The following is a 26213-nucleotide window of genomic DNA, read 5'->3' as shown; positions in this document are numbered from 1 at the left end:
AAATTAACAAAATAACAGGAGTAAATTCTTATTTGTCAATAATAATTGAATGTAAAAGGGCTAAATTTTCCAATTAAAAGATACAGATTGCCTGAATGGATTTAAAAAAACGATAGTCTTCCTGCAAGAAACTCATACACAAAGACACACTCCAACTGAAAATTAAAAGAACAGAAAATGCTATTTCAAGCAAATGGAAAAGTTAAGCAAGCAAGACCATCTATCCTTGCAACTGACAAAATAGATTTTGAAACAAAAAGTGTAGGAAGAGACAAAGTGTCTACAACAAAGATCAGGGGATCAATATAACATGAAGCTATACCAATTGTAAAGTCTATATTGACTAATGTTGGAGCTCCCAATTTTAGAAAAAGAATTGTTAGACATAAAAGGAGAGATAGGCTTAATACAGTAATACTTAGGGATTGCAATATTTGACTCTCAACAATGGATAAATTATTCAGACAAAAAAATCAACAAGGAAACATTAGAATTAAACTACATTGTTGTAATTCACAAACATTTATAGGACATTTCATTCATAAACCATACACTATGCAACAAGTCTTAAATCCAAAAAAACTGAAATGATGTCTTGTATGTTTTATAATCACAGGGTATAATTTCTAAAATTATACAAATATATAAGAAAAAAACACACTTTTGAATGAAAATAACATCATGCTAAGCAAAATTAATCAGACACAGAAGGTTAAATATTACATGATTTCTCTTGTATGAGAACCACAGCAAATAAATAATTTAAGGAGCAAAATTTTTAAAAGATGATAAAAAAATAGGGAGATAGGCTTTCCAGAAGTGGGTCAAGGACTGAGGATGGGGAAAAATGAAGCAGAGGGGAAGGAAGTCAAAAGGATCAAGATGTGATATGTGTATGGACCAATACTCCATAATTATTGCATTAATTACATATCATGCACATATGAATAATTTTACATAAAATCAAAAGATAAATTAAAAATTTTCCAAACAAATGAAAATGGAAATACAACATACCAAACTCATAGGATACAACAAAAATAATTCTGAGAGGTTTATACCCAATAAGTACACAAAAATAAATTAGACATCTTGAATAAACAACCTAATGACTCATCCTAAGGACATAGAAAAAAAGAAAAGCAAATCCAAAATTGGCAGAAGGAAAGAAATAACAAAGGTCACAGTAGAAATAAAATAGAGACTTAAAGAATGCAAAAGATGAATAGAACAGAGTTGCTTTTTAAAAAGATTAACGAGATCGGTAACACTTTAGTTAGAAAAACTAAGAAAAAAGGAGAGAAGGCCCAAGTTTAAAAAAATCTGAGGTGAAAAAAAGGCATTCCAATTAATACCTCAGAAATACAATTAAGTGTTATTGTAAACCATTATATTCTAACAAATTGGAAAATCTAGAAGGAATGAACACATTTCTGTATACATATGACCTACCAAAACTGAATTATGAAGACAGAAACAAACCTGAACAGACTAAAAATAATGAGATTGAATCAGTGATAAAGTCTTCCAACAAATTAAAATCCAGGACTGAATGGCTTCATTGCTGAATTTTACCAAACTTTTAAAGAATTAATGCCAATTCATCTCAAACTTTTCCAAAGAATTGAAAGGGAAAAAACCCTTCCCAATTCATTCTCTGAGGCCAGCATTTCCCTGTTGCCAAAACCAGAGGAGGACAGAACAAAAATGTAACTATGGAACAATATCATTCATGAACGTAGATGACAAAATACTCAATGAAATACAGGCAAATTGAATTCAACAGAGCATCAAAAAGACCATACAACATGATCAAGTTAGTGCCATCTGAGGGTTGGAAGGATGTTTCAATACCCACAAACCAATAAATGTAATATATTATATATCAAACCAATAGAATGAAGAATAAAAATCATATAATCATCACAACAAGTGTAGAGAAAGCATCTGACAAAATTCAATATTGCTTCCTAATAAAGATCCTCAGCAATTTAAATATAGAAAGATTCTACTTCAACATAAAAGAGGCTATTTATGACAAACCCATAGCAAACATTACACTGAATAAGGAAACATTATTTCTTCTCAGATCAGGAACAAGACAAAGGTATCTATGGTCAGTGCTCTTACACAATAAAATATTAGAATTATTATCCTGAGCAATTAGATAAAAGAAATAAAAGGCATACAAATACAGAGTCATCAAACTATCCCTGTTTGCAGATGAAATGACTCCATATACAGAAAAACCTAAGGACTCCACAAAAGATACTAGAATGGGTAAATGAACTCAGAAAAGTAGCAGGATAAAAACTCAATATAAAAAAAAAAGTGATTTTCTAAATATTTGAAACAAATTACAATAAATCACAAAAGCAATCCTATTCACAAGAGCTACAAAAAAATAAAATGCTATACTCAGGAATAAATGAACAGACACTTCTCAGAAGAACAAATGGACATTGAAAATGGGAAAACATTTTCAATATGTGACCATTAGAGAAAAACAAACTGAGGTTCCAACTTACTTCAGAAAGAATGGCTACCATCAAGAAGACAAATAACAAATACTGGCAAGGCTGCAGTAAAAAAGAAACACCTCTACACTGTCGGTGGGAAAGTAAACTAGTAAAGCCACTATAGAAATCAGTATGGAGATTTCTCAAAAAACTAAAACCAGAAATTCCATTTGACACAGCTCTTCCCCATCTAGGTATTTTCTTAAAAGAGTTAAGGATATGCAAAAAAAAAAAAAAAAAAAGAGTTAAGGATATCATATTATAGTGATACATGCATACCCATATTTATAGCAGTGGAATTCATAACACTGTGGCTAAATAATGCAAGTGGCCTATATGTCCATCAACACATGAATAGAGTGGTATTTGTACACAATGGAGTACTACTCTGCTGCAAAGAAGAATAAATTTGAGTCATTTGTAATAAAATAGTTGCACCTTGAGACCAAAATATTAAGAGAAATAATTCAGACACACAATTATAAATATTGCATGTTTTTTTCTTATATGAGAAACACAAAGTATAAATAAACTAAGCAGCAAAATAAAAGACAGATAATAGGAAACAAGGAGATAGATCTTTTGCAAATGGAAAGGGGATCAAGAGAGGGATGGAGGGAGGAGGGAGGAGAGGGAAAAGACTTGCAAAAAGAAGTAATATGTGTTTTGCACTTGTACCAATTCCTCAGGATGAATGTAATCATTATGCAGTACAAGAATGTACTAATAATTTTTTTAAAAAAGAACAAACCTTGGGGCATCACAATACCTGACCTTGTTAAGATATAGGGCAAAGCCATCAAAACCCAAACAATATGGTGTTGGCATGAAAACAGACATCCAGACCAATGCAACAGAATAGAGATCCAATCAATAAGCCCATCTTCTGCTAATTGATTCTTGAGAAAGGAATCAAAAACAAACAATAGAGAAAGTAGGTTCAGAAAATGAAGTTGGAAAAAACTGGATATCCATATGCAGACTAAAACTTGCTCACTATCTCCCTGTAAAATATTAATTTAAGGTGGATCAAAGACCTAAATGTAAGATCTGAAATACCAAAACTTAGAAGAAAACATAGGGGAAACACTGCAGAACATTGGTACAAACAATGATTTTCTGCACAAGCTCCCCAAAACTAAGTGTCATAACAAATTTCTACCCAATAAACGGAACAACAGAGTGAAGAAACAACTTGCAAAGAAGTGTCAGAAAATATTTGTCAATATTCATCTGATAAAGGGTTAGTACCTAGAATATATGAAGAACTAAAAAGCTTAGCCAAACAAAAATAGTTTCATTAAATTGACACCTTCCCCCCCAAAAAGAAATACAAATGGTGAACAGACAAATGAAAAAAATGCCCAATATAATTAGTTATGAGGAAATGCAAATCAAACCTACAACGAGATACCATCTAATTCCAGTAATAATGATTATAAAGAAAATAAACACCAGCAAGCATATGAAGAAAAAGGTAGTCATCTACACTGTTGGGAATGTTAATTAGTACAGCCATCCTGGAGAACACTGTGGATGCTCCTCAAAAAACTAAAAAAGGGTCTATCATGTAATCCAGTTATCCCATGCCTAGATATATATCCAAAGGAAATAAGTTCAGCATACCAAGAAGATACCTGCATGCTCATTTTTATTGTAGCACTATTGATAATAGCTGTATATAGGAAATGAAGTATATATACAATGGAGTGTTTTTAAGTCCTGAAGAAGAATGAAATCCCAACAGAGTGCTGTGGAACACACCTATAATCCCAGCTACGTGGGAGACTGAGGCAGGAAGATCAAAGCACAAAATCAACCTGAACATCATAACAAGACTTCATTTCAAAAAAAAATGAAATCCTGTCATTTACACCAAAATGGATAGAACTGGAGAATATTATTTTAAGTAAAATACCCCATAGAAAGACAAGTACTGCACGTTCTCTCTCATTTTTAGAGTTTAAAAATATCTATCCAAAAAAAACAATGAATTTCCTTTTGAGTTAGGTGTGTTTCTTCTATACAGCATATTGCTGGGGTTTGCTCTTAATCCATTCTGTCAGTCTGTTTCTTTTGATTGGTGAATTAAGGCCATTAACACTGATGGTTATAATTGAGAGACATTGACTCATTCTTGCCATGATGCTTTATTGTTGTTGGCTCTTTTCTTATTTTTCCCTCTTTCCCTTTAATGCCTTACCTTGCATGGTGCCTTCTCTCTGTTGGCCCTCATGGAGTTGTGACCTTCATTGTCTTTTTCTAGGATATTGCGTAAAATTGTTTGAAGTGCTGGTTTGGTGTTCATGAAATTTCTCAGGTGTTCTTTGTCGTGGAAGTATCTAATTTCCCCATCGATTTTGAAAGATAATTTTGCAGGATTCAACAGTCTAGATTGGAAGTTATTTTCTTTTAGGGCTTGAAATACTTCACTCCAGGCTCTCCTTGATTTGAGGGTTTGTGTTGAGAAATCTGCCATGATTCTGATGGGCTTTCCTTTGTAGGTGATTTGTTTCTTTTCTCTAACTGCCTGTAGAATTTTGTTCTTCTGTTAGGTTTCTGGGATCTTGACTATTATATGTCTAGGTGTAGATTTTTTTTTTATCATGGCTGGATGGAGTTCTATATGCCTCACTTATCTGTGTGTCCAATTCTCTACCTCTGTCTGGGAAGTTTTCTATTACTTCTGTGAACAGTTTTTTTTATGTCAATTGCACTTTCTCCTGTTTTTGCGTGGACTCCTATCAGTCTTATGTCATTCTTCTTTGCATCATGTAACAGCTGTTGGATTGATTTCCCATGGTTGCTTACTATTTTTAAGAAATCTCTGTTTTCATGGTCCTTAACTGCGATCCTGCCTTCTATGTCTGATATTCTGTCTTCAGTTTCTCTTAGTCTGCTCTGCATGCTTTCAATGGAGTTTTTAATCTGCTGAATATCTGTTTGAATCTGTTTCATGGATTCCATTTCTTTCTTATGCTGGGCATTCATGGCTTCCAGCATGTTTCTGATCTCATCTATTTTCTTATCTGTTTCTGCTCTAGAGCCTCTAATCATGTCTTTCACTCTACTCACCATCTCTGTATTTATCTAGGAGATTATTTCTAGAGCCTCATGTATCTGCTTTGTTACTTCCTGTGTTATCAGTTCAGGGTGTCCAGGTTTTTGATCATCTGACTTTTCCACCTCATTTCCCCCAGAATTTTCTTTTTGTGGCACAGAAGCCTGCATTTGTGCCTTGCTTAAATGTCTCATTTTTGTTATTGGTACTGTCCTTGGTTTAATTCTTGGGTTGATATTTCAAAATTGCTTAATGCAGGTATCTTTGTTGCTTGTGTTTAAAACCCTTGTGGAATGATTGCTTTTCAGAGGTGTCTTCCAGATATGGCTTGTGTTTAGATTTTGAGGCTGTAATGACTCTGAGGCTATTTTATTTTCCTTATACCAGGAAGGAAAACTGATTAGATCAATCACAACATGTTAGGCCAAATGTTACAATCAGCAATACCATAGCATCAAGCGCAGCTTAGAAAATGACAATTTGTCATAGTTATTAATCTATCACATTTAACTATGTGAAGTATAATCACCTGTGCCTCTGTAGTGTGGGACCAGGTAGCAGAAGAACCGGAAGGCAGGGAGGGGGGGTGGAATGGAATTGGGCCTTGCAGGTGCCTGCTCGGCTAAGTGGAGCACCAGATGAAGGCGGGGCTCCAAGCTGCTTCCAGGACCTCACCTTGCTGTGGGCAGGAACCAGAACACAGCCGAGGTGCTTCACACTGCTTGGCTGACCCACTGAGAGGAGCACAGGATGAAGGCAAAAAAACATTCTTAAGTAAATTTGGTATACATATGTGCATATTCATACAGATAGGTAATAAATTCTCATTATTCATGGAGGCTTATTCATAAATTTCTCCATTTGCCAAAGTTTATCTGTAACCCCAAATTACTATTTATTGTGCTTTGGCATTCAGGACACACACAGAGTGCTGAAACACCAGCACTCTGACATGTGTCATTCCCCAGTGAGGAAGGGTGATGTCCTAACAGCTTGTTTCAAATCCTACAATATACAAAAGTGACCATTTTCAAACCTCTTTAGTGCCATGCTTTGGTACTTTTATGATTCTTGGGAATGACTTTGCTCTATAAAATCGCCTCTCGGGCCGAGAATTTAGCTCAGTGGTTCCACCACCTGCTTTGCAAGTGCAAGGACTGGAGTTCAATCCCTGGTACCAAACAAACAAACAAACAAAATTTCCTCTACACACCATACTGAAGTGCTGTCTCAGGTTCCTAGACAAAAAAATTATGATGTGTGTTACAGGGAAATGTGTATTGGGTAAATTTCCTTTAGAATTGGCAATTATAATGCTTTGACCATCAGTTCACGGTTAGTAAATCAACAATCTATTTTAAATAAGGTATCTCTAAACACAAACATGATTAAAACAAAGTCACACTTTGAATGATGGATGAAAACTTGACTGGAGGGTCACAGGCTTCTACTCTATTTCCCCAAGAGCTGTGGTTCAGCATTCAATAATTCAGGGTTTGAGTTCATAGACTATAACTGCTAAGAAAAACAAGAATCAATTATGTGCACACATATGTCCATATCTATGTGTAATGCATATCATATGGATAAGTAAATAATTGTGTGTGAAGGTAAATAATTCAGTGATTACTAATAGGAATTTAGTTCTACTGCTTCGCTTTCTTCTAAGGCACTGGCAGTTTAATCTACCACTGCTTTTTCATGACCAGCACAAATCTCAAGCACTGTAGAAAATAAAATATCAATGATATTCAAGTGTAGGAATTCTAAGGATGTCCTCCGGGGGTTACAAAATAGTTTCCATTGCCTAACATACCCAAGAATTTAATTTCTGCCTTGAATTGTATCTGTATTTTTCATATAAATTTCATTATGTTTGTATGTTATACATTCATAGAGGTAATGTTTCTAAATTTTTTCTAAGTGTTGCCTCCTCAGGACTTTAATAAGCTATAAATATATAAACAGAAGCCAAATGCATGCCTTGTTTTTAATTCCTGGTCATTTTTAGTAAATCTCTTATTTTTGTTAATGTCCTTAATTAACCACTCTTATATTATCTCCAAATTAATTCCATCAAGAGAGAAATTAAGTAGCTTATAGATTGTCCATTTACACATTTTAATGTAGAATATGATAATATTCAGAGCATGACTTCAAGGAGTTATAAATAGAAGAGATAAACTTGGTTTGAGATACTGCCAAAATAAAAGGGAAGAGAGACCTTTTTCATTTTTAAATTACAGATACTATTTCCTATAAGGAGGAGTATACAAATACATTACTTATATTTCTTGCATGTCTAAAATGTAATTTGATAGACTATGAAAATGCATACAATTACAAATGAAAGGAAAAAGAGATATGAGTGGATAAAAGGAGATAAATTTGAAATGAAGATTAAAAGTGAACAAAGATTCATAAATGATTAACTGATCCATGTTGAGAAGGCATTTATATAGAATTCCATCTTGCAGTGGATCCTATCACTCCAGCCTGACAAAGTCCCTTCTTCTACTGCCTTTGTCATGTCCTAGCCACACAATAAGGTTATTAGAGGTAAGATTCCTATCTTTGGACAGATGATGCTACAAAGAAACTAGACTGATTTGGGAAAGTCTTTCTTAGGGCCCATAGGGTGCTTGGAAAAATTCAGATTGTAGAAAAAGTACTCATGACCTGGAAGTTCTCTCTGCCAATTCTACTACACTCATCATAGGGCAGACAGTAATGGCATTTCTTCTCTTCTCTCTGGAGTGTAAGAAGAGAAGAAAAGAAGAACAGAGGGCGGGGGTTTAGCTCAGTGGTTCCAGTGCCTGCCTCGAAAGCGCAAGGTCTCGAGTTTGATCCCCGGTACAAAGAAAAAAGAAGAAGAAAGGAAAGAAATGAAAAGAAGAGCAGAGTATCATTTTGGCCTTGCTTGCCTCTTAAGCATATGGTTGCAGCATTTTTGATCAGGACCATGGGAACAAAACGGCTCCGGGCACATAGTGTGGAGTTAGGAATGTGTCAAGGACTCATGCAAGCTGCCACTACACAGACACGTTGTTTTTTCTCTGAGTATTTTATAAATCCCTTCGCTGTACACCATAGATTCCTGTCTCATAGTTAGAGGATGTTAGGAGAGGCTCAGCCCACAGTGGGGGCAGAAGAGCAGTCACCCCACTTCTGAGGCTGAATGGCAATAGTAGCAGGGGAGGTGGCAGAGGAGTATAGTGCCAGCTGTCCCGGGAATACCTTCAGGGTCACCTGCAGCAGAGATGGCAGCTGGGGGATGAGGCCACCATGGAAGAACCTAAAGACTCATGACTAAGTAAACACAGGAAAAGATAAAGGTACTTCCAGAAGAAACAGTTTTCAGCAATGAACCAAGCTGGTAATCCTGACACACGCAAGCTCTTAACTTCCTGGATAGCTCTAGGGTCAGCAGGCCAAAAGAATAGTTTGCACTAAGTTTTAATGTTTGTGTTTATTACAAATTATCATTTAATTGTGGTTTTACTGGGTTTTCTCTGGAGTTAAGAAATGATGCAAAAAATTCAAGTCTTTCACTTGTTCAAAAAAAAATTCCCTTGTTTAGTTTGCTATTCTATCCCTCTACAGGACTTGACTTATGGGATACTTTCCTTTAATAGCTCGGCTTTGTTCTTTCTCTACTCATTTTGCTAAAGGCAGGATCAGTTTAGTCCAGCAGGAAAACATACAGCCATTTTGCAATGGTATCTTTATTTCTCCAGTTTTGAAACTGGTTAACAACCCTTATCAGCAAATAAAACCTCTTACAGTGGACAAGGAAAGTGATTGAGAACACCATGAAAAGTTAAAAAAAAAAAACAAAAACAGCTGAAGTTAAAAAAAAAATTCAGCTCTAGCCCACATTGATCTCCACAGTGAATATAAAAACCTAACATGTTTATTGGCTTCTTTTGATTATAAGTCATTATTATTACTCTGTTGTCTTGTCTACTCATACCTTCTTAGTTTGGACATTCTAGTAAAACACTCAAATGGAGGCACTTTTAAAGATAAAGAGCCAAAATTGTATTCAGATTCTAAACTTATAAAGTTACAAGTTTTCTAGGGCTCACATGGGATTATACCATGCACATAAACAAGTAGAATCCTAAAAGCTAAACTTTGGTTTTATAAAATATTTGTCTATATTTTGTTCAATAAAGCAGGTAAGCATCTCTAAGAAAGCTATGTTACCTAGAATATTCTTCCAGGAGATAACCAACCAGTTAAAAAATAGTACCACTAAGAAAATAAGCACAAAGGCTGATCCCTATAAAGTAATTCCATATTAAACTGCATTTCTGTGCCCAGAAGCAGTAAGATTAAAGTAATTAGAATCATTCACTCTTAAGAAAACCTGAGATCATGATTTTTCATCGTTAAATGTTGTGAAATCATTAGATAGGAAAGAGTTTATACTTACTTTCATGTAGCCCCAAAAGACAGAATTTACAAACTATTGGAGAAAAAGAAATCTACAGGGAGAAAATATGGGTAAAAACAATTGAGAGCATTATTACAAAAACAAAACAAAACCAAAAAAACAACTACACAACACTGGAATGGAATATAACAGGAATGAATGAGGCTTCTGTCTGGGAAGATTCAAACATAAGCTACTAGGACATTTCAGAGGCCCCTTGAACACAGGGCTAGCAATGGAGCTCAATGGTATAAGAAGTGCTCAGCATTTATAAGGGCCACATTTTAATCACCAGTACCAAAATAAAAAGTAATTTTAGGAGACGCCAAATCAGCCCGCTGCAGACAGGCAGGTCTGTGGATGCCGTAGCAACATCACTAGACGTGCAGAATGCGCCGAATCAGCCCACGCCCCTGCAGCAATCCACTGAACACCCCACACCCCCCACTCCTCTGTGCAGCCACCTGGTTCCACACTACGAAGATGCAGAGGACAGTGGACCACCAGACCACTGTACTGGGTAAGTTGGAGTCATCTTCACCTCCCATCAGGATGGGGACTCTCTTCAGGGGAAGGGCAGCTGGAACCTGCAATACAAATCTGCAGAGTTCAACCCTACAGGAGGACAGGGAGCTCAGCTTGGGACTTGCAGCCAGAAATCTGCCTGAATCTCATGGGTCTGTGACTAGCGTGCTGAGACTCATTGACTTATATCTGCACACTGCAACCCACGTTGTCTATTGTGACAGCAGAGACATAGCCTGAAAGAGGCCCTTCATCTTCATGGTTATTTTTTATTCCCAAAATTAGTTTTATTATTTTGGTTTTTTTCCGTTTTCTTTTCTTTTGCTCCTCTTATCTTTATTTTTTCCCCTACTGTTTGCAAATATTTGTTTTTCTCTCCTTTTTTTCTTTTCTTTTTTCTTTTCTCTCTCCTTTCTCTCTCTCTTACACTCACTCTCTTGCTCTCCCACATTGTTCATCTTCCCTTTTTGTCCGTTTTGGTCCTCATTTGGAGTTCTTCTTTATTTTCCTAGTACTCTCTTTTTCCTTCTCACCTGTGTCCTCTGACCACACTGCTAACCTTCCCCTATCCTTCTTCCCATCTATCCCTCCCTCCAGAACCCCTTCTAACTCCCCATCCCAAAGGGTAAAGTTGTTATATTGAAGAGTTTATTCACTATATGTTGGGTTGGTCCTCAATCTTGATTTAAGTCACACAGCTAAAGGTGATAGATTAATAACTACCACAAAATGTCATTTTCAAAGATGTACTTGATGCAATGGTGTTGCTGATTGTATCACTTGGGCTAAGGTGTTGGTATTGATCTAGTCAATGAACCTTGCTAGTGTAAGGAAAATGAGATAGCCTTAGAGTCATTAGAGACTCAAAACTTAAAGACCAGCTATATCTGGAAGACACCTCTGAGAAGCAATCATTCCATAAGGGTTCTAATTACAAGCAACAAAGATACCCACAATAAGCAATTTCAAACTATCAACCCAGGAGTTAAAGCAAGGACAGTACCAAAAACAAAAATGAGAAGACACTTAAGCAAGGCACAAACTCAGACTTCCACCCCACCAAGGGTAAATCCTGGGGGAAATGAGATGGAAAAGTTCCAATAACCAACCACCTGGATAGCCTGAACTGATAGCACAGGAAGTAACAAAACAGATGAATGAGGCTCTAGAAAAATTCAAAGCAGAAATAATCTCCCAGATATCCACAGAGATGGTGAGCAGAGTGAAAGACATGATTAGAGGATCTAGAACAGAAACAGATAAAAAAAAAATAGATGAGCTCAGAAACATGCTGGAAGCCATGAATACCCACCATAAGAAAGAAATGGAATCCATGAAACAGATTCAAACAGATATTCGGGAGATCAAAAACTCCACTGAAAGTATCCACAGCAGATTAAGGGAATCTGAAGATAGAATATCAGATATAGAAGACAGGATCGCAGTTAGAGACCATGAAAATAGAGATTTCTTAAAAATAGTAAGGGACCATGAGAAATCAATCCAACAGCTGCTAGATGATGCAAAGAAGAATAACATAAGACTGATAGGAGTCCACAAAAAAACAGGAGAAAGCACAACTGACGTAAAAAAACTGTTCACAGAAGTAATAGTAGAAAACTTCCCAGACAGAGGTAGAGAATTGGACATACACATAAGTGAGGCACATAGAACTCCAACTAGCCATGATCAAAAAAAAAATCTACATCTAGGCATATAATAGTCAAGGTCCCAGAAACCTAACAGAAAAACAAAATCCTACAAGCAGTTAGAGAAAAGAAACAAATCACCTACAAAGGAAAGCCCATCAGAATCACAGCAGACTTCTCAACACAAACCCTCAAATCAAGGAGAGCCTGGAGTGAAGTATGTCAAGCCTGAAAAGAAAATAACTTCCAACCTAGACTGTTGTATCCTGCAAAATTATCTTTCAAAATCGATGGGGAAATTAGATACTTCCACGACAAAGAACACCTGAGAAATTTCATGAACATCAAACCAGCACTACAAGCAATTCTAAACGATATCCTAGAAAAAGACAATGAAAGTTACAACTCTATGAGGCCCAACAGACGGAAGCCACCAGGCAAGGTAAGACACTAAAGGGAAAGGGGGAAAAAATAAGAAATAAAAGAGCCAGCAAAAGTAAAACATCATGACAAGGATAAATCAGTATCAATTATAACCATCAATATTAATGGCCTCAATTCACCAATCAAAAGAAATAGACTGACAGAATGGATTAAGAAGCAAAATCCAACAATATGCTGTATACAAGAAACACTCAGAACTCAAAAAGAAACTCATAGACTAAAAGTAAAAGGATTAAAACAGTTCTCCACCTCATAGGAACCCAGAAGAAAGCAGGGGTAGCAATCTTATTTCCAGACAAAGTAGATTTCAAACCAAGACTAATTAAGAGAGACAAAGATGGTCACTACATCCTTGTGAAGGGAACAATCTAAGAGGAAGACATGACAATCCTAAATATATATGCACCAAATACGAATGTCCTCAACTATACAAAACAAATATTAATAGACATGAAAAACCAAATAAACACTAACACAATTGTAGTAGGGGACCTCAATATCCCACTATCACAAATAGACAGATCATCTAGACAAAAAGTTAACATGGAAATTCTAGAACTAAACCAAGCTATTGAACAAATAGACTTAATAGATGTTTATAGAGTGTTCTACTCCACAAAATCGGAATACACAATTTTTTCGGCTACACATGGGTCATTCTCCAGAATAGACCACATGCTTGCTCATAGGGCATATCTAAGTAAATGTAAAAGTACTGAAGTTACCCCCAATATATTATCAGACCATAGTGCAATAAAATTGGAGATCAATAACATAAGAAACCGCAAAACCCCAGCAAACACATGGAAACTGAATAACACCCTCTTGAACAACTAATGGGTCACAGAAGTAATTAAAGAAGAAATTAAACAGTTTCTGCAAGTAAATGAAAATGCCAGTACAACATACAGGAATCTATGGAACACAATGAAAGCAGTTCTACACGGGAAATTCATACCAGCGAATGCCCATATTAGGAAAACAGAGAAAACTCAGATAAATAACCTAATGCAGAACCTCAAGCTCCCAGAAAAAGAAGAGCATAAGGGATACAAAGCTTGGACAAGAGAGGAAATTATAAAGATTAGGACAGAAATCAATGCAATGGAGACTAAGAGAGCAATACAAAAAATGTCAATGAATCAAAGAGTCGGTTTTTTGAAAGAATAAATAAAATTGATAAACCTGTAGCCAACCTTATCAAAAAAAGGAAAGAAAAGGCACAAATACATGCAATTAAGAATGAAAAAGATGAAGTCACAACAGATCCAATAGAAATCCAGAGGATCATCAATACCTACTTCGAGAACCTCTACTCCAATAAAATGGAAAACACAGAAAAAATGGGCAGATTCCTAGATACATACGAAATGCCAAAATTAAATGAAGATATAGAAATTCTAAACACCCCAATAACAATGAGTGAAATTGAAAATGTAGTAAAAAATTTACCAACAAAGAAAAGCCCAGGTCCTGATGAGTTCACTGCAGAATTTTACAAGACATTTAAAGAAGAACTATTACCATTACTCTTTAAACTCATCAAGGAAATTGAAAGGGAAGCAATACTTCCAAATTCATTCCTGGAAGCAAGTGTTACTTTGATTCCAAAACCAGGGTGAGACCCAACCCAAAAAGAGAGCTATAGGCCAATCTCCCTAATGAACATAAATGAAAAAATCCTCAACAAGATACTGGCAATCAGAATACAGAGGGTCATCAAGAAGATCATACACCCTGACCAAGTTGGATTTATCCCAGGGATGCAAGGATGGTTCAACATCCATAAATCAATAAATGTAATGCACCATATTAACAGAGTCAAGGACAAAAGCCATATGATCATCTCAATAGATGCAGAAAAAGCATTCAACAAAATCCAGCACCCATTCATGATAAAAACCCTACAGAAAATTGGAAGAGAAGGTCTTTATCTCAACCTGATTAAGGCTATCTATGAAAAACCAACAGCCAACATCATACTAAATGGTCAAAAACTGAATACTTTCATGCTAAAGTCAGGAACAAGACAAGGATGCCCACTATCACCACTCCTGTTCAACATAGTTCTGGAAACATTAGCCATAGAAATTAGAAAAGAGAAAGAAATAAAAGGAATAAAGATAGGAAAAGAAGAAGTTAAACTGTCATTATTTGCTGAAGATATGATACTTTACATAGAAGACCCAAAAAACTCTGCCAAAAGACTTCTACACTTAATTGACAGATTCAGTAGATACAAGGTCAACACTCAAAAAACAATAGCCTTCTTGTACACAAATAACAGACTCACTGAGAGAGAAATTAGGGAAACAATTCCTTTTACAACAGCATCCAAAAAAATGAAATATCTAGGAATCAATCTAACAAAGGAAGCAAAAGACCTCTACACTGAAAACTACAGCACTCTGAAAAAAGAGATCGAAGAGGATACAAGAAAATGAAAGACATCTCTTGCTCCTGGGTAGGAAGAACCAATATAGTGAAAATGGCCATACTTCCAAAACCACTATATAGATTCAATGCAATGCCAATTGAAATTCCAACAATATACTTCACAGAACTAGAAAAAACAATCCAAAAGTTCATTTGGAACCATAAGAGACCTAGAATAGCTAAAACAATTCTAAGCAACAGAGACATGGCTGGGGGTATCACAATGCCCAACTTGAAACTATACTACAAAGGTACTGTGATAAAATCAGCATGGTACTGGCAAAGGAACAGACCTGAAGATCAGTGGGATAGATTAGAAGATGCAGAAACAACTGCAAACATGCTCAGCCACCTCATCTTTGACAAAGGAGCCAACCACCATCATTGGAGGAAAAATAGCCTATTTAATAAATGGTGTTGGAAAAACTGGATTTCAACCTGCCAACGATTGAAACTAGACCCATACCTATCACCATGCACTAAACTAAGATCGAAGTGGATTAAAGATATAAATATTAAGACAGAAACACTAAACTTGCTGGAAGATAAGTTAGGAGGAACTCCTGAAGACATTGGCATAGGAAAAGACTACATGAACAAAACCTCAGCAGCACAGGAACTAGCAGAAAGAATCAACAACTGGGATCTCATCTTTTTAAAAAGCTTCTGCACTGCAAAAAAAACCACCAACAGAGCTAACAGACAACCTACAATATGGAAAAATATTTTTAGCAGCTTTACCTCAGACAAAGGACTACTATCCAGAATATATAAAGAATTGAAGAGAATCAGCCTGCGCCCCGGCAACAATCCACTGGGCCCCCACCCCCGCTCCTCTGTATAGCCACCTGGTTCCACACTACAAAAACACAGAGGACACCGGACCACCAGACCACGGTGCTGAATCCCGCTGCTCCCGGCCGAGAGGTAGGGGCTTCTAAGCAACCGTCCCACTGCTCCTGGTCCAGAGGAAGGGGCTTCCCAGCCACCATCCCTCTCCTGCTGCTCCCAGCCCAGAGGATAGGGCTTTTGGGCCACCTTCTGTTCCCCTGCTCCTGGCCCAGAGGAAGGGGCTTCTGGGCCACCATCCCTCCCACCGCTCCGGCCCACAGGTTGGGGCTGCTGAGCCGCCATCCCACTGCTCCTGGACCAGAGGAAGGGACTTCCAGGCCACCATCCCTCCCACTGCTCCCAGCCCACAGGAAAGGGCTTCTGGGCCACCACTCCTACTGTTGCTCCCAGTCCCTGTCCCACCTCTCCCAGCTCAGAGGAGGTAATCCCTGCAGGTGCCAACAGAACCCCGCCCAGTTGAAATGGGAAAACACATAAATAAGTCTGAAAACCAGACTGCCACATCACCAACAGCAACCCCAAAGGGAAATGAGATGGAACATTCTGATACTCAACCACCTGGACCCACTGAACTGGCAACAAAAGGGCATCTGGAAAAAATGAAATCAGAAATAATTTCTCAGATAACAGGAGAAATTGTGCCCCTAGTGCAAGACATGATTAATAAATCTAGAGAGGAGCTCAGAAACATGATGGAATCCCAACATAGGAAACAAATGGAATCCATAAAACAGATGCAAATAGATTTCCAGGACATGAAAAACTCCACTGAAAGTCTACACAGCAGAATGAGCCAATGTGAGGACAGAATTTCAGATATAGAAGATAAGATTGCAATTAATGACCAGGAAAAGAAAAATTGCTTCAAAATTGTAAGGGAATATGAGAAATCAATCCAGCAGCTGCTAGATGATGCAAAGAAGAATAACATAAGACTGATTGGGCTCAATGAAGAAACAGGAGAGAGTGCAGATCACATAAAAAATCTCTTCACAGAAATAATGGCAGAAAACTTCCCAAGCAGGGCAAAAAAGCTTGACATACAGATAAGTGAGGCATATGGGACTCCAAATAGCCTTGATCAAAAAAAATCTACACATAGGCATATAATTGTTAAGATTCCAGAAACTCAACAGAAGAACAAAGTTCTCCAAGCAGTCAGAGAAAAGAAACAAATCACATACAAAGGAAAGCCCATCAGAATCACAGCAGACTTCTCAACACAAACCATCAAGGCAAGAAGAGCTTGGAGTGACATATTCCAAGCCCTAAAAGAAAACAGCCTCCCACCCAGATTGATGTACCCTGCAAAACTATCTTTCAAAATGGATGGAGAAATAAGATACTTTCATGACAAAGAGCACCTTAGGAACTTTGTGAATACCAAACCAGCAGTCCAAAGAAGTTTACACAATATCTTAGGAACAGACATTGAGGATCACAACCCCAGGAAGCAAAGCAGAATGTACCCATCTGGCATGACAAGAAATTAAATGGAAAGGGGGAGAACCCAACAAAAAGAAGAAGTCATGGCAATGACAAGTCAATACGTTTCAGTTATAACCATCAATGTTAATGGTCTCAATTCACCAATCAAAAGAAATAGACTGGCAGAATGGGTCAAGAAGCAAAATCCAACAATGTGCTGCATACAAGAAACACACTTCATTCAAAAGGAAACTCATAGACTGAAAGTTAAAGGGTGGAAAACAATACTCCATGGGACAGGAACCCAAAAAAAAAGCAGGAGTAGCTATCCTCTTGGCAGATCAAGTAGATTTCAAACCAACACTGATTAAGAGAGATGAAGAAGGACACTACATCCTTGTAAAGGGAACAATCCAAGAGGAAGAGATGACAATCATAAATATCTATGCACCAAACACTAGTGCACCCAACTATATAAAACAAATACTAATGGAAGTGAAAAGTCATATATGCACTAATACAATTGTAGTGGGGGACCTCAACACCCCACTGTCACAAATAGATAGATCAACTAGACAAAAAATAAGTAATGAAATACTAGAACTCAATCGAACTCTTGAACAAATGAACTTAATAGATGTTTACAGAGTCTTCCACCCCACAAAATCAGAGTACACATTCTTCTCAGCTGCACATGGGTCATTCTCAAAAATAGACCACATACTCACACATAGAACATGTTTAAGTAAGTGCAAAGGAATTGAAGTTATCCCCTGGATATTATCAGACCATAGCGTGATGAAATTGGAGAACCATAGCAAAAGAAACTCAAAACATTTCATAAACACGTGGAAATTGAACAACACACTTCTGAATAACCAATGGGTCACAGAGGAAATTAAAGAAGAAATCAGACAGCTCCTTCAATTAAATGACAATGACAATACAACATATCGAAATCTATGGGACACAATGAAAGCAGTCTTATGAGGGAAATTCATAGCAGTGAATACACATATCAGGAAAACAGTACAAGCCCAATTAAACAACCTGATGCTGAACCTCAAGCTTCTAGAAAAAGAAGAACAGGACAACCCCAGAGCTCATACAAGGGAGGAAATTATAAAGATCAGAGGAGAAATCAATGCAATGGAGACTAAGAGAACAATACAAAAAATCAATGAAGCCAGGAGTTGGTTCTTCAAAAGAATCAACAAAATTGACAAACCCTTAGCCAACCTTATGAGAAAAAGGAAAGAAAAGGCCCAAATCCATGCAATTAGGAATGAAAAGGGTGAAATTACAACAGACCCAGCAGAAATCCAGAGGATCATCAATACCTACTTCCAGAACCTATATGCCAATAAGATGGACAACACAGAAGAAATGGACAGATTCCTAAATACATATGAATTACCAAAGTGGAATGAAGAAGACCTAAAAGTTCTGAACAACTCAATATCAACCAATGAAATTGAAAATGTAATTAACAACTTATCAACTAAGAAAAGCCCGGGCCCTGATGGCTTCACTGCGGAATTCTACAAGACATTTAGAGAGGAACTGCTGCCACTACTGTTTAAACTCTTCAATGAAACTGAAAGGGAACCAATACTTCCAAATTCATTCCTGGAAGCAAGCATCACCTTGATCCCCAAAGCAGAGAAAGACCCAACTGAAAAAGAGAACTATAGGCCAATCTCACTAATGAACATAGATGCAAAAATCCTTAATAAGATAATGGCAAACAACGCAGAAGATCATCAAGATTATCATACACCCTGATCAAGTGGGATTCATCCCAGGGATGCAGGGATGGTTCAATATATGCAAATCAATCAATGTAATACACTATATCAATACAGCCAAGGACAAAAACCATATGATTATCTCCATAGACGCAGAAAAGGCATTTGACAAAATCCAACATGCATTTATGATAAAAACCCTACAAAAAATTGGAATAGATGGTCTCTACCTCAAACTTACAGAAGCCATCTAAGAAAAACCAACAGCCAATATCATACTAAATGGTCAAAAACTGAAATCCTTCACACTAAAATCAGGAACAAGACAAGGATGTCCACTATCACCACTCTTGTTCAATATAGTTCTGAAAACATCAGCCACGGAAATTAGACAAGAGAAAGAAATAAAAGGAATAAAGATAGGAAATGAAGAAGTCAAATTGTCATTATTGGCAGATGACATGATACTCTCTATAGAAGACCCCAAGAACTCCACCAAAAGTCTTCTAGACTTAATCACCAAATTCAGTCAAGTAGCTGGTTACAAGGTCAACACACAAAAATCAATAGCTTTCCTCTACACCAATGACAGACTCACTGAGAGAGAAATAGGGCAAATAATTCCTTTCACAATAGCATCCAAAGAACTGAAATACCTAGGAATCAACCTAACAAAAGAAATCAAAGACCTCTTCTCTGAAAACTATGGCATTCTGAAAAGAGAGATTGAAGATGATATCAGAAAATGGACAGACATCCCCTGCTCCTGGGTAGGAAGGATTAATAGAGTGGAAATGGCCATACTTCCAAAACTGCTATATAGATTTAATGCAATTCCAATGGAGATCCCAGCAGCATACTTCATGGACCTTGAGAAAATAATCCAAAAATTCATTTGGAGCAAGAAGAGACCCAAAATAGCAAAAGCAATTCTAGGTAACAGAGACATGGCAGGGGGTATCACAAGCCCCAACCTGCAACTCTACTACAAAGCTACTGTGATAAAAACAGCATGGTACTGGCAAAGAAACAGACCTGAGGACCAGTGGAACAGATTAGAAGATGCAGAAACAACACCAAACACACTCAGCCATCTCATCTTCGACAAAGGAGCCAAACACCCTCACTGGAGGAAAGATAGCCTCTTTAATAAATGGTGCTGGAAAAATTGGGCTTCAACTTGCCAAAGATTAAAACTAGACCTATATCTCTCACCATGCACTAAACTAAAATCAAAATGGATTAAAGATCTAAATATTAAAATAGAAACTCTGAACCAGTTGGAACAGAGCTTAGGTAGAACTCTTGAAGACATCAGTGTAGGAAAAGGTTTTATGAACAAAACCTCAGTTGCCCATGAACTAGCACAAACAATCAACAAGTGGGATTTCTTCTCATTAAAAGGCTTCTGCAAGCAAGAGAAACCACCAGCAGTGTGAAGAGACAACCTACAATGTGGGAAAAAATCTTCACATGCTCTTCCTCAGACAAAAGTCTGCTATCTCAAATTTATAAAGAACTTAAAAAGATCAGACCTCCCAAATTTAAAGACCCAATCCGAAAATGGGCATCTGAAATGAACAGACATTTCTCAGACAAGGAAGTAAAAGCAGTAAACAAATATATGAAAAAAATGTTCAACATCACTCATCATTCGAGAGATGCAGATGAAAACAATACTGAGATTTCACCTCACCCCAGAAAGAATGGCTGCTATCAAGAAATCAACAAAAAACAAATGCTGGCAGGGTTGTGGGGAGAAAGGAACCCTTCTCCATTGCTGGTGGGAGTGCAGACTGGTGCAACCACTGTGGAAATCAGTATGGAGATACCTCAAAGAACTAGGACTAGAGGTCCCATTTGACCCAGCTATTCCCCTGCTGGGTATCTTCCCAAAAGAATTAAAAGAATCATACCACAGTGATTTATGTGCACCCATGTTCATAGCGGCCCAGTTTGTAATAGCTAAAGCTTGGAAGCAGCCCAAGTGTCCATCAACTGGAAACTGGATAAAGAAAATGTGGATTTTTTAATAAAATGGAGTACTACTCAGCCATAAAGAACAAAAAACTAGAGTCATTTATAGCTAAATGGATGCATATCGAGGCCATACTCTTAAGTGAAATAAATAGGACACACATGTGCAAATACCGAATAGTTTTTCTAGTGTGAGAAACTGATAGTGTAAACAAGAGTTAAAATGATTAAAATGAATAATTGATAATTTGAAATAGGAAAAAAGGTCCAAAGATGAAAGAGTGAAGGGAGGGGAAGGGGAAAGGAAAAGAGAGAAAGGAAAAACTATGAGAAAAGAAAAAAAAATGGAAAATGAAATCTATGTAAATAGGGAAGGGTGGAGGGGGTGAAGGGCACACAGTTAATGGGGAAAAAAAATAAGAACCAAGATATATCATGTACAGGTAAAAGCACCCAATGATAAATGTAAACGAATTGTATACCTAAAATGTACCAATAAAATGTATCAATAAAATTAATTTTTTTTTAAAAAGTAATTTTAGGCTTACTGTATACATCTTATCAGTAGATTCCTTTTTTTTTTGGTACCGGCGATTGAACTCGGGTCCTTGTGCTTGCGGGGCAGGGAGTAGAAGCACTGAGCTAAATCCCCTGCCCCAGTTTTCAGTTTGTGATAGGGGGAAAACAAAGTTTAGAAATGGTAATTCTGTCAAAAATAAAATTACAAAGCAGAGGAAGCAAGGACTCCCAACAGCCAAAAGCAAGGTCATTGCTGAATGTTATGATATGTGTGTTGAAACACAAAGCAAGCACGTATGGATGCTCTGCCCTTTATAACTCAAACAGAAACATTAGGCCCTTCCCTTGATTCTGCCTCTCTGTCAGGATACTGAGAAGAATATATTTTTTGGCATTAAAATTAATTCTCTACTGGGATCTGGGGTATAATGAAACCATGAGAAAGAGAAGTTCCCATAGTACTTCCAAAGAGAGAAAATTCAGACACCTAGATATGCATGCTGGTGTTTTGCAATGCAGTGGGTTGGCATGGGGAGCTGTGGAATGCCTGCCCAGTCAAAAGACCTTTCCCTGAGGACTCCCAAAGCGTGGCAGCGCCAGGGCCATACTTCTTCCACTGAACCCCAGACCTCTAGCTGTGGCTAAACGCACTAAGAGATGAAGTGAACCCAGATGGCTTAATCAGATTCACTCTCCCATGAGTGCAGAATTAGATCAATATCCACTTATTAATTTTTGCTAGCTGAACCAGAGAGAACATTCAAGCTCAGGAACTATGGAGATGCTGTTTTTACCACATGTAAGCAAGGAACAAAGATAGCTGGTCCACTGAAAGAGAGAAGGGCATGGGGGCTATGCAGAGAGAAGTACAGATAAGAGTCAAATGGGCCCCCAAAGAGGCATCAGGCGGTGACTAGTTGATTTTTTCTTTCTTTCTTTCTTTCTTTCTTTCTTTCTTTCTTTCTTTCTTTCTTTTCTTTTTCTTTTTTTTTTTTATGGTACCAGGGATCGAATTCAGGACCTTGCACTTGTGAGGCAGGCAGCAGCACCACTGAGCTAAATCCCTGGCCCTAGCTGATTTCTACTTAGCCTGTGCACTGTAGTTTTCAGTCCCTGTAAACACCAATCATAGGGTATTGCCCCTGGTTCCATGAGACAACCCTGATACTGTCCACAGAATTTACTTTCTTCAGTCTGAGGAATTTCTCTTGCAGCCATAATAACCATAACTAAGGCCAGTATTGCAGAAGAATATACAAAGTGCAATTCAAGAGACCAGAGAGGGTACCAATGGAAGCTGAGAACTCAGAAAACTACATGCTAAATAGAAAGTCACTAGGAACCAGACTCCAAGGGTCTTGATGCACCCACCCCTCTGCCTGGGAGCTGTGCAGTGCAAATCCCCTTGAGATAGCATGTTCATGACTCCCTTCCTTCACCTCTCCCAGCTGATGTCGAGGCAGTGTGTAATTCCGAGGTGCTAAAACCATTATCAATCATCATTCCTAAAATTAACATCAAGCTTGCTTTGTAAATACAGCCTTGAGAGTCTCCTAATCGACACAAGTAAATTTTTACCCCAAACTCTTTCAATATAGTGCTTGCTTCGGCAGCACATATACCAAACTCTCAATATATAAATTCCTGTAGTAGCAAATTTTCCGTCATTAGAAGGCAGTCTCAAAGAATTATCCAGGAAATATGGTCTTCAGACAAGGAGAGACCTGGAATTCTGGGACATGAGCTCCTTCATATATTAGGGAAAACATGTCAGCTTCTGAATACATCATTTTGGACATGAACTCATCAGCACTAAGAGCTGGCTGTCACCAGGTTGTCAGAGGGACAGTGACCCTCTGAGCTTTGTAGTTCTGCACTCCCTCCTGGAAGTAAAATGTCTCAGATACAAACACTCAGCTGTGCAGTAGCTAAATGCTTGAGAAACATGTCTGGATCACACATTTTTAAGACAGGAAAGCAGAAAAAAGTAGTTAAGTATTTTTGTTTGAAATGAAAGAATTTCACACCTCATTCCTGTTCAGCAGCTTCTTAGTTGCACGCCAGTAATAAACAGTCAAAACAAAAACACAGCAATGTGCATGTGTTCATTCAATTAATATTTGAGTATGTTTATGCCAGGCCATATGCTAGGTGCTCAGCTCATGGGAAAGGTCAGAATAAATATATACCAGGAAGCAGCGCACTCTCTGAAGAAAAAGAACACCAGGTGAAACTGCATTTGAGGTATGGGAGGAGGGGAAGAATCCTCTGGTGGGGGATGTGTGGAAAAGGCATGGAGGAAAGGAGGGAATAGCTGCCCTGGGACAGCATGACAGGGAGGGGTGAACCATATGTGCAAAGGTCCTCAGGAAGGACATTACCAACAAGCCAGTACCCACGGACAGGACATAATGCCACACAGAAAACATAGGCAGCCTTAATGGTGAGAGCAAGGCACACCCCAGATGCTGAGCAACTGCTTCTGAGTCCTTAGCACTTCACCCATCTTCATAAATCCCCTCAGGGTCTATGTGTTTCATCACTTTTCATCAAAGCCCCAAGGCAATTTATTATTGAAAAATAATTTGGAAGTAAAATGTTATTTTTGGGAAGTACAATATTTTTTTTCATTTTGCCCAACCTATTTGACCTGCCAGGTTCAATACAAAATTTGTTAGATAAGCATAGTACTTCTTGACTTGATACACAGTAACCACAGGCCACAAAACAATAATAAAGTAGTCTAAATCAAATCAGAGGCATTAGGGTTATAAACAAAATTTAGAATCTAAACTCAGGACCAGGACTAACCAGCACACGTAACTTTTCAACTGTCACTTCTATAAGAAAAGGCAGGCAGATCAATGGAGCAGAACTGATAGCCAAGTAGCCACTCCCCACACACACTCACACACATACACACTCACACACATATACATAATTTCTCACAAAGGTAGCATTTGAAAGCAGTGAAAAATGTGGAGTCTTCAACAAATGGTGTCAGGATGGCTGGCCAGACATTATGGGAGGAAAATGAAGATGAATCACCACTACCCATGTCAAAATAAATTCCGGTGGATCAGAACGTAAAAAAAATAAAAACTGTAAAAATCCAAGAAAACATCGATATATAAACATACACAGAGGACTAAAGAAAGCTAAAGTAAAACTGATAAAGGATAAATTTTTCTAGAAGAAAAAAATTACTATGACTACATAAAAACTTCACATCCATAAAGCAGTAAAGAGAAAAATATGGTAGGAAAATATAACAGAAAACAAATTACTCAATTCATAAAAAGTTTGGACAAGTTAAATTTGGAAGGCAATCTACCACCCACTCCTCTAAAAGAGACACTTAGCAAGAAAAGAAATACAAGCAGCTTTTAAATATATGTGCAGATGCACATTTAAAATTAAAGCAATGTAATAAATGAAACTCGCTTGTTGTCATAGTAACAAATTCTAAACAGTTCAGAGGCATTGATGAGGATGTAGGAATCAGACTTTCCTATACCATTCTTAGTGGAGATATAAAATTGGTACCTGTTTGATAGACAATTTGGCTACATATGTAACAAACTGAATGTTGCAGGCCCTTTGAAAATTATACTGCAAGAAATTATACTTCAAGCAATTTATCTCAATAGATACATTTCATACATATATAAAGAGAAAAATCTAAGGCTCCAAGGTGATTCATAATAATGAGAATCTGAAAAAACCATGATTTAAATAAAGACACCACAATCGTACTGTTGTACTACTCTATAGCCATTAAAAAGACTGCACCTGACATATGGTGTGATACAAAAGGGCTTCTATAAGATATAATGTTAAGTAATAAAAGCAGGACAAAGGCATTATGAATGCTCTGTGTACATACTCACACACACAAGAGGAATACACTAGCAAGGACTAACCCTGGAAAGAAATCTCTCAGGCTCAGTGTGATGAAATTTCCTGGCTTCATCAGCCCATGATCATACTGCCAATGAGTAACAAAATGAAGACTTGTACACACATCTGTCAGACTCTGAATTCACTCTGTTAATCGCTGAGCTCTATTTGATGGTACCAAAAGGATAAAACTAGCAAGAAAACAAATAAGACTTTTCCTACTTGTGATTTCCCCAACAACCTTGTGTAAAGATGAACAGACTTGTAATAAAGGAAATCATGGAATTTTACAAAAGAAAGATGTATTCATCTTTAAGTCCTTGAGAGTAAAAGGCTGGTACAGCAGAAGAATTTTTAGCTGTCTTCCCTTCCCAAGGATGATCCAAAAAGATGAGCAGAATTTGTCAATATTTAGATGTAAAATTTATCATTGGAGTTCCTAACTTCTGACCATACATGAAACCCAGTATTTCTCTTACTGGCTTTAATTAAATTCTAATGGGCTTAAAAATTAAATAAATCTCCAGCTTTTTTGAAATCATTGTGCATTAAACATATTTATCTACAGCTGGACATGAATATTCTATCACACACTGTGAACTTACTGAAGAGAGATGAGAATTCTCAAATGAGTTCTAAAATGTGCAGTCTTAGAACCTGAAAAAACTGCATTCTAAACTTTGCATTAAGTTGTTCTAGGTCAAAGCCATTAATAAT

The 26213-nt window shown here is 37.3% G+C and overlaps 1 long non-coding RNA gene across 1 annotated transcript in view; it reads right to left on the bottom strand.

The window, feature by feature from the left end:
• Positions 1-2699: 2699 nt before the first annotated feature.
• LOC147822990 (uncharacterized) overlaps positions 2700-26213 on the bottom strand; it is a 48107-nt gene continuing 24593 nt past the window's right edge. The window contains exon 3 of the long non-coding RNA XR_015444838.1: positions 2700-6314. This is a non-coding gene — a long non-coding RNA (uncharacterized LOC147822990). The remainder of the gene's footprint in view (positions 6315-26213) is intronic.

Source organism: Heterocephalus glaber, unplaced genomic scaffold, assembly GCF_053883595.1.
Source record: "Heterocephalus glaber isolate CG9 unplaced genomic scaffold, H.glaber_assembly_v1.0 deba00001606, whole genome shotgun sequence".
Lineage (NCBI taxonomy): Eukaryota > Metazoa > Chordata > Mammalia > Rodentia > Bathyergidae > Heterocephalus > Heterocephalus glaber.
This window is presented reverse-complemented; position numbering and strand designations above follow the sequence as displayed.